The sequence below is a fragment of the Triticum dicoccoides genome, chromosome 2B (genome assembly GCF_002162155.2).
Source record: "Triticum dicoccoides isolate Atlit2015 ecotype Zavitan chromosome 2B, WEW_v2.0, whole genome shotgun sequence".
NCBI lineage: Eukaryota > Viridiplantae > Streptophyta > Magnoliopsida > Poales > Poaceae > Triticum > Triticum dicoccoides.
The window spans coordinates 717,852,746-717,867,513 of NC_041383.1; positions in this window are offsets into that span (position 1 = coordinate 717,852,746).

Genomic DNA, 14,768 nt, shown 5'->3' on the forward strand with positions numbered 1-14,768 from the left:
GGAATATATTGATAACAATGTTGATTACTACCCTAGAGTGCATGACAGCTTCAGATTGAATGATGTGGACAAGTTTGTTGGGCAGAAGCTAACAAAGTGGAATGATGAGATGATTATGCAATTCTACTCCACTACACACTTCTACCCTGATGGCAAGATAGTTTGGATGACTGAAGGCACAAGATATCAATCTACTATTGCTGAATGGGCCAAGTTGATCAATGCCCCTGCTGAAGAAGAGGATGATGTTGATGTGTATGCAAAGCCCAGGAAGGACCACAATTACATGGCACATATGCACTAGGAAATTCCTGATAAGGCTTTGGAGACATACAAATTTGGATCCATCTACTATCTTCTCTCTGGCTTACCCACTATCAACACTATTCCGAGGCACACTTTGCTGCCCAAGTCAGGAGATCATAGGATGATCCGTGGCCATTCAATCAATTTGCTGCATTTGTTTGATGTGCCACGAAAGTTCAAGGTTATGACTCTCATTGTTGAAACTATAAAGAGGACTGCAGCTGAACAAAAGAGATCTTATGGATATGCCCCTCACATTTAGATTCTCATCAACTCTAGGATGGGGAAAGGGACATATCTACTTGATAAGGAGCATCTTCCCCCGAGGCCAGACTTTGAGGACAATGAAGTTGTCATGGATGCCTCCCATCCAACATGTGCCGAAGCCCACGAGAAGAGAGAGAAAGCAAAGGCAGAAAAAGCAGCTAAGCCAGCTAGTGCTCCAGATGCCTTACACGTGATCCTCAAGACCAAACATGATCAACTCAGCTATCTGATTGAGGCAACTTTGAGGATTGAGAAGGGATTGGCCACCTTGACTCAAAATCAAGAAAGTCTTGAAAGGATCATTGAGCAAAAGATTTATGATCTAGATGTGAAGGTCAGTGAGATCCAATCAACTATGGAGAAGATCAAGGAAGAGCTTGAGGACAGGAATGAAGGACCAACCACAGATGCTGTCGGTGTCAAAACCGGCGGATCTCGGGTAGGGGGTCCCGAACTGTGCGTCTAGGCGGATGGTAACAGGAGACAAGGGACGAGGTGTTTTTACCCAGGTTCGGGCCCTCTCGATGGAGGTAAATCCCTACTCTTGCTTGATTAATATTGATGATATGGGTAGTACAAGAGTAGATCTACCACGAGATCGGAGTGGCTAAACCCTAGAAGCTAGCCTATGGTATGATTGTTGTTCGTCCTACGGACTAAAACTCTCCGGTTTATATAGACACCGGAGAGGGCTAGGGTTACACAGAGTCGGTTACAATGGGAGGAGATCTTCATATCGTATCGCCAAGCTTGTCTTCCACGCCAAGGAAAGTCCCATCCGGACACGGTACGGAGTCTTCAATCTTGTATCTTCATAGTCCGGGAGTCCGGCCAAAGGTCTTAGTCCGGCCATCCGGACACCCCCTAATCCAGGACTCCCTCAGTAGCCCCTGAACCAGGCTTCAATGACGACGAGTCTGGCGCACAAGTTGTCTTCGGCATTGCAAGGCGGGTTCCTCCTTCGAATATTTCATAGAAGATGTTGAACACCAGGGTAGTGTCCGGCTCTGCAAAATAAGTTCCACATTCCACCATAGAGAGAATAATATTTGCGTTAATCGGATCTGCTGACGTATTCCGCGGTGTGACATCATGCCACCGCCAGGCTTTTATTCATTTTATTGTTCCACCTCAACGCGTTTAGCGAGGCGGTTTCCTTGGCACGTCTTGTCAAAGCAGAGATCGCGTCCCCTTATTCCGGGATTCTCATCAATACGGGTGTGGGTAACCCAACCGTGCCATTAACCGCGGCGCTTGGGAGATAAGCGAGTTTTATTAGGCCGGTGGGGGGCTCGTAGTTTTGGCCGCCCATATAAGGGGATAAGAATCCGCCCTTTCCATTCACGCCTTCTTCCTCCTCTACTTATCCGTCCCTGCACGCTCGAGCTCCAGCGCCCAAGCCCGCACTTCCCACCTCAACCTTCTCCAACCATGTCCGGAGCGGGAGGTAGATGGATGGCCTCCTCCGTCACGGAGGGGCAAATCAAAAAACTGAGGAAGGTCGGATACTTGTCTAACGACATCGCGCACCGGCTTCCAGATGTGGGGCAACTCATCCCCACCCCCAGGCCCCATGAGAGGGTTGTTTTTCTTCCCCATTTCCTCCGTGGACTGGGTTTTCCTCTTCACCCGTTCACCCGGGGGCTCATGTTCTACTAGGGCCTGGACTTCCACGATCTGGCCCCGAACTTCATCCTCAATATCTCGGCGTTTATCATCGTGTGTGAGGCCTTCTTCCGCATCCAGCCCCACTTTGGCCTATGGCTGAAGATCTTCAGCGTCAAGCCGAAGGTTGTGAAAGGCCGACAAGCGGAATGCGGAGGTGCCATGGTGGGCAAGATAGCCAATGTCACCTGGCTCGAGGGTGCCTTCGTGGAAACCATCAAAGGGTGGCAATCGGGGTGGTTTTATATCACTGAGCCGCGTGACCTTAAGTGGGCAGCGGCCCCCGAATTTCGATCCGGCATCCCCACCCGGCTCACATCTTGGAAAGAGACGGGCCTGTCGTGGGGCAATCTGGAAGAGGTGACCGGACTCCAAACCTACGTCCGAGACCTAGTGACCAAGAAGGTCAAGCTTGTCAACGTGGTCCAGGTCATGCTCTTCCGCCGGATCCTCCCGTGTCAATGACGGGACTTCAATTTGTGGGAGTTCGACCCGGCCCAGCACCAGACTCTATCCCGGCTCTTCGAAACGAAGCACGAGGACGCCTGGAAGGTGCTTTTCAAGAGTTTAGAGGTCTCCCCTCCCGTCACCGAGGATCGCGGATTCTGTGCCAAACGTCAAGCCTCCGAAGTAAGCTTACATTTAGTCCCTTACGGGATACCCGAATTTCATAGTGTGACTTTATGTGGGATCTAAACTCCCTTTCCTTTGACAGGACTAGAAGAGGACATCCGGACAGTTTGACTGTCCGGCTCCTTTGCCCGAAGGCCCAGCAGACGCGCAATTAGCAAAGCTACTAGTTCCGGCACCTCACGTGGTGCCGGAGAAGAAGGCCAAGGAGAAGGCCGCGGGAACCCGAAAGAGTTCCCGATGCCCGGTGGCGTCGGATTTGCCCAACAACCCCAACGCACCCTCCGCCTCTGAAGACGAGGAGGAGGAAGAAGAAGAAGATGCCTCTCCCCCTCCAATGGGGGGAGGAAAGAAAAGAAAGGCCGCCCCAACTGGGGAAGCCGGAGGGTCCAAGAAGGGGAAGACCCTTCTGCCGGACTATGCCCCCGATGCCGAAGACGGCGGGGGGGAATGGCCATCCAGGATCAAGCCCCTGGCAAAATTGTAAGTGTCCGGCTACCCGAATGACTTATTGCACTCCTTTATTATTCAATAGCTTCTAATGCCGAATCTAATCATGCAGTCCGCCCAGAGCTCAGCTTGGCGATTCGTTGAGCGGCTCTCTGAATTCGTCGGACGTGAATAGCGCTTCACTTCCGACGGCCTCCTCCCCTCTCCCTACAGACGACGCTGAGGTGGAGTCCCGTAGAGGACAAAACCAGGAGGAGGTGGTCCTGGAGGCGCCACAAGGCGACAGTCCGGACTCCAGGCCCAAAGGGGGTAAAGCTCCGGAGAGATCTAAGTCCGGCCCCGGGCCGGACACTGCTCCGGAACCATCAGCGGTTCTAGAGTCCGACAGGCGGCGCCTTCATAAGAAGGGCAAGCCTACGACGCCGGCGACTTCCGCCCACCCGGAAGCGCCGGACAATTTGCAGGAGGCGCTTAACGGCGCCTCCATCGATGAGGAACACCGCACTGTTATGAGTGCGGTGATTCGGAAGGTTCAGTCCGCCAAGAGCGGGCTGACGGAAGCCTGCACAAGCCTGTTAACGGGCTTTGAGGTATGTGTTCAAAAACATATATAAAAAATATTACTACATAGACAGTAGCCCCTGATGCTCAGTTCGGTGTTCGGAAAGAAAAGCCGAGCTAAGGATCTAAAAAGATATATGCAGGAGTCTAATAGAATTATGTCAATATGGGAATGCAGGCTGCGTTGCTGACCTCTACCGCATTGACTGCGGAGGTCAATGCATTGAAGGAAAGCCTCAAGCGGTCCGAGAGCAAGCTCAGCCGTGCCAAGAAGCAGCTCGAGGATAAAGAGGGTACATAGTACCTCCTGTAAATGTATATAGAAATACTTGGTTGCAAAATAAGAACAAGACCAACGTTAATGTTGCAGGAGCCAAGACCGAGGTGGCGACCCTGAAAGAGGCGGTCTCCGAGGCCGAAAAGAGTGCGGCCTTGGAGCGCACCGAGCGAGAGAAGTAGGAGGCGCGGGTGGCGGAGGTGCGGCAAGAGCTCCAGGCTCTCGTGGAAAAACACGAGAGTTTGGAGCGTGACTCGAAGACTCGAGAGTCCGAGCTTGCGTTGGCTCTTGAGAGTGCCAAGACCGCTAAGGCCGAAGCCCAGAAGGCCCTTCAGGAGATCGAGGCGATGAAGAAGATATCGGCGGGTAAGGCATTCTTTATGCAAAGCAAAAATATAAAAGTTAATTATCTGCTACTTACCCGAATCCAGAGCTCTCCAGGAGCGTTCGCCGATCTGCCCCGTAGTGTGTCTGATGCCGCCGCATACTACCGAGCCGAAGAGGGGAGCTCGACGGAGAAAGTGTTCTGGTCTCATTATGTTGAGGCCGAACATCCGGTGCCCCTGAGCGACTAGCTGAAGCAGCTGGTCAAGCTCCACAAGGTGGCCGAACAGGCCATGAAGGGCCTCATAGCTCGGCTGTGGCCTGGAGAAGTCATGCCTGGGAGCTACTTCAGTCTGGTGCGGTGGCTGGTGGACGCGTGTCCGTGGATTGAGGTCGTCAAGCGCTCCGTTTGTATTGAAGGTGCCCGTCGGGCCCTTGCCCGTGCTAAGGTGCACTGGGGCAAGCTAGATGCGGAGAAGCTGTTGACAGACGCGCCACCGCCGGGCAAGGAGTATCGTACACCTGAGATGTATTATAATGGCGTTCTGAAGGGTGCCCGCCGTATAGCGGATGAGTGCTCCAAAGATGTAATTTTTGAGTAGACTCGCATTTGTTATCCTGTACGCTGAAGCTTTCTTCATATGCGTTAAGCAACGCTTGTTAATTTAAAATATTACCTTCTGTGCGGCCGTTTATCAAATCTGAGAGATGCAAGTCGTCAGCTTCGACCCCCATGCCACGAGTGCTGGGGTGTTCGGGATAAACCTGAGCGCTCTTGTTCCCATTCTTGGGTCCATCTAGGGAGGCGTTCAGCACAACGAACCAGGCCGTCGGACTTATAATGCTTTATCACTCTCACTTAGCCATAGAATTCTATAATTTTAAATTTCGGCGAAGCCCCTAGTATTCGGAAGACCGAGTTTGGGGCGCTATCCACGCCTAGGCCGGATAAGTCCGGTTCCTCGCTCGAAGCGGCATAAGTCTTTAAGGACTCGAAGAAACCTTGCAAACAGCGACCGGTCTCTCGCACTATCATGACAGTCAGTTTTAGCTTTCTCTACTGAGGTGTTAACCCGGCTCAACTGGGGCACAATCGCAATAGTTCTCCCAGCGCTACCTTAGCCAACAACACGGAACGTAAGGTACCAAAACATGGGAGCCGGGCAAACCCAACTATTGACCAAAGACATGATTCGGAGCCGATGCATATAGTGCTATAAGTTCGGGGTGCCGCACTCGTGAGAGTGTTCGGTCTTCTCACACCATGTTATGGGGTGTTGTAAGCCCCTGGTGTATTGTCTGCACCAAAGTGTACGGTTGCAGAATGTCATGACTGAACATATTTGTATATAAAAATAGATAAGTACAATAATAGGTAAGAGCTATATATTGTTTATTAAAAAAGGGCTGCTGCGAAAGCAGAACGATACAAGAAGTGCGGTAAGCAAGAGATGGGAGTATTTGACATATTCCCCTCCAGGGGCAAGCTGCGGGATTGTAAGTAAAACAGGTAATAAACTCGTTTTAGAGACCACCTGGACTTTTGACGTGGCTTGCTCCCTCCCTCGCTGTTGCATCGTTGGTTCGGCGAGTGTATTGCCGGACAGGCCTTCCAAATAGTTGGGTCCTGAAAGTGTGTAAAAAGGAAAACGATGAAATAGGGAGCCCCTTAGTGCGGTTGAGCCGCCTTCTGGGCGTGCCGTTGTTGTGCCCCTCCCCTTATGCCCATGGTATCTCTAAGGCGTAATTATGTACGCGTGGTACCAGTATCGCCGTTTGGCAGGGGCTGGGGTTGGGGCCGCACTGCTATGCTTGCTCGGAACGTGCCAGCCGGATTTGTTGGAGGTTACTTCAGGCTCGCTTGACGTTGTCTGGACGTTTGATGCCTGGATTGGAGAACTGCCTTGAGAGGCTACTCTGTACTTCCGCCGCCAGGGCCGCCGTGTGCTCCTCCGTTCAGAGAGAGCGTTCAGTGTTTCCGTTTATCGTGATGAATCCGCGAGGTCCTGGCGTCTTGAGCTTGAGATATGCGTAGTGCGGCACCGCATTGAATTTTGCAAATGCGGTTCGTCCAAGCAGGGCGTGATAGCCGTTGCGGAATGGGACTATGTCGAAGATTAACTCCTCGCTCCGGAAGTTATCCGGGGATCCGAAGACCACTTCGAGTGTAACCGAGCCTGTACAGCTGGCCTCTACCCCTGGTATGACACCTTTGAAGGTTGTCTTTGTGGGTTTAATCCTTGAAGGATCGATGCCCATTTTTCGCACTGTGTCCTAGTAAAGCAGGTTCAGGCTACTGCCGCCATCCATTAGGACTTTGGTAAGGTGAAATCTGTCGATAATTGGGTCTAGGACTAGTGCGGCGAATCCGCCGTGACGGATGCTGGTGGGATGGTCCCTTCGACCGAAGGTGATCGGGAAGGAGGACCATGGGTTGAACTTTGGGGCGACTGGCTCTAGCGCATAGACGTCCTTGAGAGCATGCTTCCGCTCCCTTTTGGGGATGTGGGTTGCGTATATCATGTTCACCGTCCGAACTTGTGGGGGAAATCCCTTCTGTCCTTTGTTGTTCGGCGGCCGGGGCTCCTCCTCGTCATCGCTATGTAGCCCCTTGTCTCTGGTCTCGGCACTTAACTTGCCTGCCTGCTTGAACACCCAACAATCCCTGTTGGTGTGATTGGCTAGCTGTTTGGGGGTGCCGTGTATCTGGCACGAGCGATCGAGTATCCGGTCTAAGCTAGATGGGCCCTGAGGGTTTCTTTTGAATGGCTTCTTCCGCTGACCCGGTTTAGAGCCTCTGAATCCGGCATTGACTGACGTATCTTCAATACTGTCACCGTTAATGCGGCGCTTATGCTTGTTGTGACGTGACCTGCCGTTGTTATCCTTGGTATCCGAATTGCCGGGGCTCTTGGTTATGTTATTGCTGCGAGCTAGCTAGCTGTCTTTTCCCGCACAGGAGCGGGTCATGAGTGTCGTGAGGGCTGCCATAGAGTTCAGCTTTTCCTGTCCTAGGTGTCGGGCAAGCCATTCGTCTCGGATGTTGTGCCTGAAGGCTGCAAGGGCCTCAGCGTCCGGACAATCGACTATTTGGTTTTTCTTGGTTAGGAACCGTGTCCAGAATTGTCTGGCCGATTCCTCTGGCTGTTGGATTATGTGGCTTAGGTCATCGGCGTCTGGTGGTCGCACATACGTGCCCTGGAAGTTGTCAAGGAATGCGGATTCCAGGTCCTCCCAACAACTAATTGGCTCTGCTGGCAGGCTGTTAAGCCAATGTCGAGCTGGTCCTTTAAGCTTGAGCGGGAGGTATTTGATGGCGTGTAGATCATCACCACGGGCCATGTGGATATGAAGGAGATAATCCTTGATCCATACCGCAGGATCTATTGTGCCATCGTATGATTCGATGTTTACAGGTTTGAAGCCCTCGGGGATTTGATGATCCATTACTTCGTCTGTGAAGCATAGTGGGTGTGCGGCGCCCCTGTACTGGGCTATATCACGACGCAGCTCGGACGAGCTTGGTCTGTTGTATTCGGCCGGGCCATACTTATTGTGTCTGGTGTGACGGCTAGCGTCACGTGAAGCGGGGCGCCCATGCGATCCGTAGATCGATCTTGTTTGCCTTGCCTTATTCTCCAAGATGTCTCGCATGTCTGTTGCGTCTCCCCGTACTCTGGTATGTTTTGAGCGGTGTCGGGGTGCGGCTTGGGTTGAGGGCCTGAAGGCCTCTCTATCGCGGCCACGGGGTGGCCGATCGGGCACATCGTACGCTGGTGATGTAGGTTTAGTTGCTTCCTCCTCAAGTTGGGGTAGCGGCCTGCGCTTTGGGTAGCTCTTGGATGGGCGTTCTAGTTTATACTCTTCGGCCGCCAGGACTTCGGTCCATCTGTCGGCTAGCAAGTCTTGGTCAGCTCTAAGCTGCTGCTATTTCTTCTTGAGGCTGCTTGCCGTGGCTACGAGCCTGCGTTTGAAACACTCTTGTTCGACGGGATCCTCTGGCACGACGAGTTCGTCGTCGTCGAGGCTTGCCTTGTCTTCGGAGGGAGGCATGTAATTATCGTCCTCATCCTCTTTGTCGGCTGCTCTTTCATGAGGGCTGGCTCCTTCGTCCTCCTGCACTGAATCCTGCTGGAGGGGGTTGTCTTCGGCACTGTCTGGCGTGTTGTTATCTCCGGTGCCGGAATCGCCATTTTTGCTTTGGCGGGACTTAGAGCGGCGCCGCTGACGTCGGTGCTTGGGATGCTTCTTGGAGGGGTCATCCTCCGTTTTCTCCTCGCCATCCCCCGCTTTAGGGGTGTCCACCATGTATATGTCATATGACGAGGTGGCTTTCCAGTTCCCTATAGGTGTTGGTTCTTGATCGTCTCCTTCATCGGCATCCATGCCGTCGATGTCTTCGGAGTCAAAGTCGAGCATGTCGGTTAAAACGTCGACAGTGGCTACGAAGTGGGTGGTGGGTGGGCTTCGAATTTCTTCGTCGTCCGCATCCCAACCGTGTTGGCCGTAGTTCGGACAGGGCTCTCCTGACAAAGAGAGAGACTTTAATGAATTCAGGATATTGCCAAAAGGCGAGTGCTGAAAGACATCCGCGGCGGTGAACTCCATGACTGGAGCCCAATCGGGCTTAATTGGAAGAGGTGCGGGATTTACGGAGTCTGGATCGGAGTCCGGCACCTTGGAGTCACGGGCCTTGCGAGGGACAAGGATGGTATCCGGCTCTATCGCCATAGAGGTTGCAGCTTCCGAGGCAGCGTCCAACCGTCCGTCCCCGACTGGCGCAGTGGGCTCCGAGCTAATGGTTGGAGCGGACACCTGAGCGACGCTCTGGGTGTTGTCCGATGACAGAGCTAAATCATGCCCATCGTGACAGTGCGGCGCACCCGGTCAAGCTACTGCTGAACCAATAGAAGAAGAGGCTGCTGGAGGAAAGAAAAGAAAGAAAGAGTCAAGAAGACTATGGACATAGTTATTGGTAAGCCTTCTGTGGTCAGGGAATCAAATGAAGAAGAGAAGGAAGAGCCTGTTGCACCTCCTGCCAAGACCCAGAAGCTTATGGGGGATGCTATCAAGTCTAGGGCTGCTCCATCTAAGCCCAAGAGAACCCCCAAGCCTACTGCTGCTCAAGCTTCAAAGCCATCTGCACCAAAGAGATCCACCAAAAATATCTCTGCAGTTGAGAAGAATAAGGCCCCAGTGCCTGAAGTTCAAGAAGAAGAGGAACATCAAGTGCTCAGAAAGCTGAAGCCCAAGATACCAGCTCATGATGATAGCCATCCAATTGCTGAGAACATGAAGGATAGGAAGGATGGAGGTCTGAGATTGTGGAGACAGTATGATCCATATGATGTGAGGAGAAGGACTGTTGTTGACTATAGATTCCACACCAAGGAACAACAAGATTTACATGAATCTGTGCTGCTGGACAAGAAGCCCATTGTATGTGATATGAAGTGGAAGTGGGTTGACTAGGAATATATTGATAACAATGTTGATTACTTCCCTAGAGTGCATGACAGCTTCAGATTGAATGATGTGGACAAGTTTGTTGGGCAGAAGCTGACAAAGTGGAATTATGAGATGATTATGCAATTCTACTCCACTACACACTTCTACCCTGATGGCAAGATAGTTTGGATGACTGAAGGCACAAGATATCAATCTACTGTTGCTGAATGGGCCAAGTTGATCAATGCCCCTGCTGAAGAAGAGGATGATGTTGATGTGTATGCAAAGCCGAGGAAGGACCACAATTACATGGCACATATGTACTAGGAAATTCCTGATAAGGCTTTGGAGACATACAAATTTGGATCCATCTACTATCTTCTCTCTGGCTTACCCACTATCAACACTATTCCGAGGCACACTTTGCTGCCTAAGTCAGGAGATCATAGGACGATCCATGGCCATTCAATCAATTTGCTGCATTTGTTTGATCTGCCACAAAAGTTCAAGGTTATGACTCTCATTGTTGAAACTATAAAGAGGACTGCAGCTGATCAAAAGAGATCTTATGGATATGCCCCTCACATTTAGATTCTCATCAACTCTAGGATGGGGAAAGGGACATATCTACTTGACAAGGAGCATCTTCCCCCGAGGCCAGACTTTGAGGACAATGAAGTTGTCATGGATGCCTCCCATCCAACATGTGCAGAAGCCCACGAGAAGAGAGAGAAAGCAAAGGCAGAAAAAGCAGCTAAGCCAGCTAGTGCTCCAGATGCTTCACACGTGATCCTCAAGACCAAACATGATCAACTCAGCTATCTGATTGAGGCAACTTTGAGGATTGAGAAGGGATTGGCCACCTTGACTCAAAATCAAGAAAGTCTTGAAAGGATCATTGAGCAAAAGATTTATGATCTAGATGTGAAGGTCAGTGAGATCCAATCAACTGTGGAGAAGATCAAGGAAGAGCTTGAGGACAGGAATGAAGGACCAACCACAGATGCTGTCGGTGTCAAAACCGGCGGATCTCGGGTAGGGGGTCCCGAACTGTGCGTCTAGGCGGATGGTAACAGGAGACAAGGGACGCGGTGTTTTTACCCAGGTTCGGGCCCTCTCGATGGAGGTAAAACCCTACTCCTGCTTGATTAATGTTGATGATATGGGTAGTACAAGAGTAGATCTACCACAAGATCGGAGTGGCTAAACCCTAGAAGCTAGCCTATGGTATGATTGTTGTTCGTCCTACGGACTAAAACTCTCCGGTTTATATAGACATCGGAGAGGGCTAGGGTTACACAGAGTCGGTTACAATGGGAGGAGATCTTCATATCGTATCGCCAAGCTTGTCTTCCACGCCAAGGAAAGTCCCATCCGGACACGGGACGGAGTCTTCAATCTTGTATCTTCATAGTCCGGGAGTCCGGCCAAAGGTCTTAGCCCGGCCATCCGGACACCCCCTAATCCAGGACTCCCTCGGATGCATTTTCAGAAAGTACCTAGGGCACAAAGGTCTTCAGTTGTGCCAGTTGCTAGTGATCCCAGGACAACAGTGTCAGCACCTGTAGCAACTGCCCCAGTGATTCCTCCAGTCTCAACTCCTCCAGCTTCACAAACTTCTACAGATGCTTTTGTTGAAGGACCTCTTAACGCCATCTACGCACACCGGAGCAACCAACTAGAAGAACCCTTTAGAAGCTCCTGGAGATCGTGCCTAGAGTGTCGTATAACAATGTGCATTTTCAAGCTTTTTGGTAACTTGTTTCCAAAGGGGGAGAAGATGTATAGATCATTAGGCTGAGAGAGAGAGAGAGAGAGAGAGAGAGAGAGAGAGAGAGAGAGAGAGAGAGTTTTGTCTTTTATTGCCTTTCTTGCTACTTTGGTCGTTTTTGTTTGATCGCTTGATGATATTTGTGCTTGTGTGTGAGATACTTCTATGATCATGTGTTTGATCATATTACGGTTAAATATTTGCTTGCTTGATGATATGTGGATGATCAATCATGTTTTCCTTGGTGAGGAGTGCATATTTCTTATAGTTTATTATGTTGAGCGCTCCACCAAGATGTATGTGACATGGAAGAGTAACCCATGATCCTAATCAATTGTGCATTTGCATTCAAAAGAAAATTTTAAATAATGCACAAATTTAGGGGGAGCTCTTGCTTATCACATACTTCTCAAAGCGACGATGTATTCCATTGATATTATCATTTGTCGAAGCTTTGATCTATATGTTGTTATCAATTACCAAAAAGGGGGAGATTGAAAGTGCAACTAATCCCCGGGTGGTTTTGGTAATTCATAACAACATATAGCTCATTGAACTAATAACCATTCAAGTTAAATGTTTCAGAAATTTCAATGATTGGCATGGCATGGACTAGAGATGTGGACCCCTCAAAATGCTAATGACAAAGATTGGCAAAGGCTCAAGACTCTTCATTTTCATTTAGTGACCCAAGATCACATTGAGTCCAGAGGAAAGCCAATACTATTAAAAGGGGATGAGGTGTTGCTTAATGGCTTGCTTGCTCAAAATTCTTAGTGATATTGCTCCAAAACCCTCAACCACTTTCTCATTTCCACATATGTCCGAAACCTAAAGTCAAACTCGGCCTACCGATTTGATCTATCCGCCGCCACCGAGTTCACTTGACATAGCCATAGCCAGAAACCCTAATCAATTCGGTCACACCAATACGGTTATCGATCCCACCAAGATGGCTTTGCAAATTCTCTGTTTCCCTTTGTAACATTTCGGTCTCACCGAAATGAGCGATCGGTCCCACCGAGTTCGCATTGCAAACTCTCTGTTTCCTTTTCGTAACGTTTTGGTCTCAGCAAAATGAGCGATTGATCCCACCGAGTTTGCTTGACCAACTCTCTGTTTGATCAATTGCTGAAATCGGTCTCACCGAGTTCATGTGATCGGTCTCACCAAGATGAGGTTTGGACCTAGCCCTAGCACATCGGTCCCATCGAGATTCCTAACGTTCACATTTTGAACTGAATCGGTCTCACCAAGTTTCTCTATTCGGTCTGATCGATTTGGGTAAAAAGTGTGTAACGGTTAGATTTTGCGTGGAGGCTATATATACCCCTCCACCTCCTTCTCCATTTGAGAGAGAGGCATCAGAACGTGCCTACACTTTCACTACTCATTTTCTGAGAGAGAACCACCTACTCATGTGTTGAGACAAGGACATTCCAATCCTACCACAAGAATCTTGATCTCTAGCCTTCCCCAAGTTGCTTTTCACTCAAATCATCTTTCCACCATATCCAAATCTGAGAGAGAGAGAGTTGAGTGTTGGGGAGACTATCATTTGAAGCACAAGAGCAAGGAGTTCATCATCAACACACCATCTATTACCTTTTATAGAGTGGTGTCTTCTAGATTGGTTAGGTGTCTCTTGGGAGCCTCCGTCAAGATTGTGAAGTTGAACCAAGGAGTTTGCAAGGGCAGGGAGATCGCCTACTTCGTGAAAATCTACCCAAGTGAGGCAAGTACTTCGTGGGCGATGGTCATGGTGGGATAGGCAAGGTTGCTTCTTCGTGGAACCTTCGTGGGTGGAGCCCTTCGTGGACTCACGCAACCGTTACCCTTCGTGGGTTGAAGTCTCCATTAACATGGATGTACGATAGCACCACCTATCGGAACCACGCCAAAAATCTTGGTGTCTACATTTCGTTTGCCCTCTTCAAACCCTTCCCTTTACCTTCATATGCAATGTTTTACTTTCCACTGCCACACTCTTAGAATTGCATGCGTAGGTTGATTGTTTGACTTGTGCTAAGTTGCTAAAATCTGCCAAGACTTCAAATTGGGAAAAGACTAGATTTTTATTTGGTCAAGTAGTATAATAGCCCCTCTCTAAACATACTTTCGATTCTACAAGGGTGCTGGTCCTTAGGGGCACGTGCAGGAGGACTTTCCGGTTGTCATCGACAAGGTCAACTGGCTCCGATATGAGAGCGACAATAGTGTTGGGTCGGCGACTCGTTCTGGCGACAAAAGTGGTCGTTCGATGGTCTTGAAATATCTATGTAATTTTTATTATGTTTGAGATCTTTTGTACTTCTGGTAATTTTTTGTATTAGACCTGATCATTTTTGAAAAGAAAGTACTACTCACACCGTGTGCTATTACCAACTTCTTGGCAAATGCAAACAATGTTATTGTATTGCATTTTACCTATAAAAAGCGTTTTTGTTATTTATTTATTTATTTTGCTTTGCTAATTTGTTTGAAATGGTAGTTTGCTACTATAGAGTATATACATGCTTTCAACACCGGGGAAAGTTCACAAACCGGCGACAATGGTGGTGTGCACTAGAGCACATTTGTGGAGGATGCCCACTTGGGAGAGAGGAAGGGCATGTGGCGGCAAATTCGAGACGTTGTTGGTAGTCAAAGGAGGCATCACTAGAAGGCGGCCTCGGGGCGATCGTGCACGCGCGGCATGCAACTGTCGAGGAAGAAGAAGGCCTTGATGAGGGGGTCCTACCCACGAGTGGGACATGCTGGAATGAGATTTGCATAAAGCATCGGGTCCTATTCAAAAAAATTAATGTCATGATGATCAATTTGTGTAAAAAACTTTTTTGCGGGGAATTTGTGTAAATTATTTTAGCCTCTAATTTGTTTTAAAAAGCGTATCAGTAGCACTAATACGGAGTGATTTAGATGATCATGTACTCTCGTGACAAGTTTGAGGATTGACCTGCTACGCTTTGCAGCTCTATGGTCTAAAATAAACCCGCCACAAAACTTGGTGTACCCTATTGCAAACACCTCACTATAAGGAAATGTGAATAGATTCGCAAAAGGTTCAGT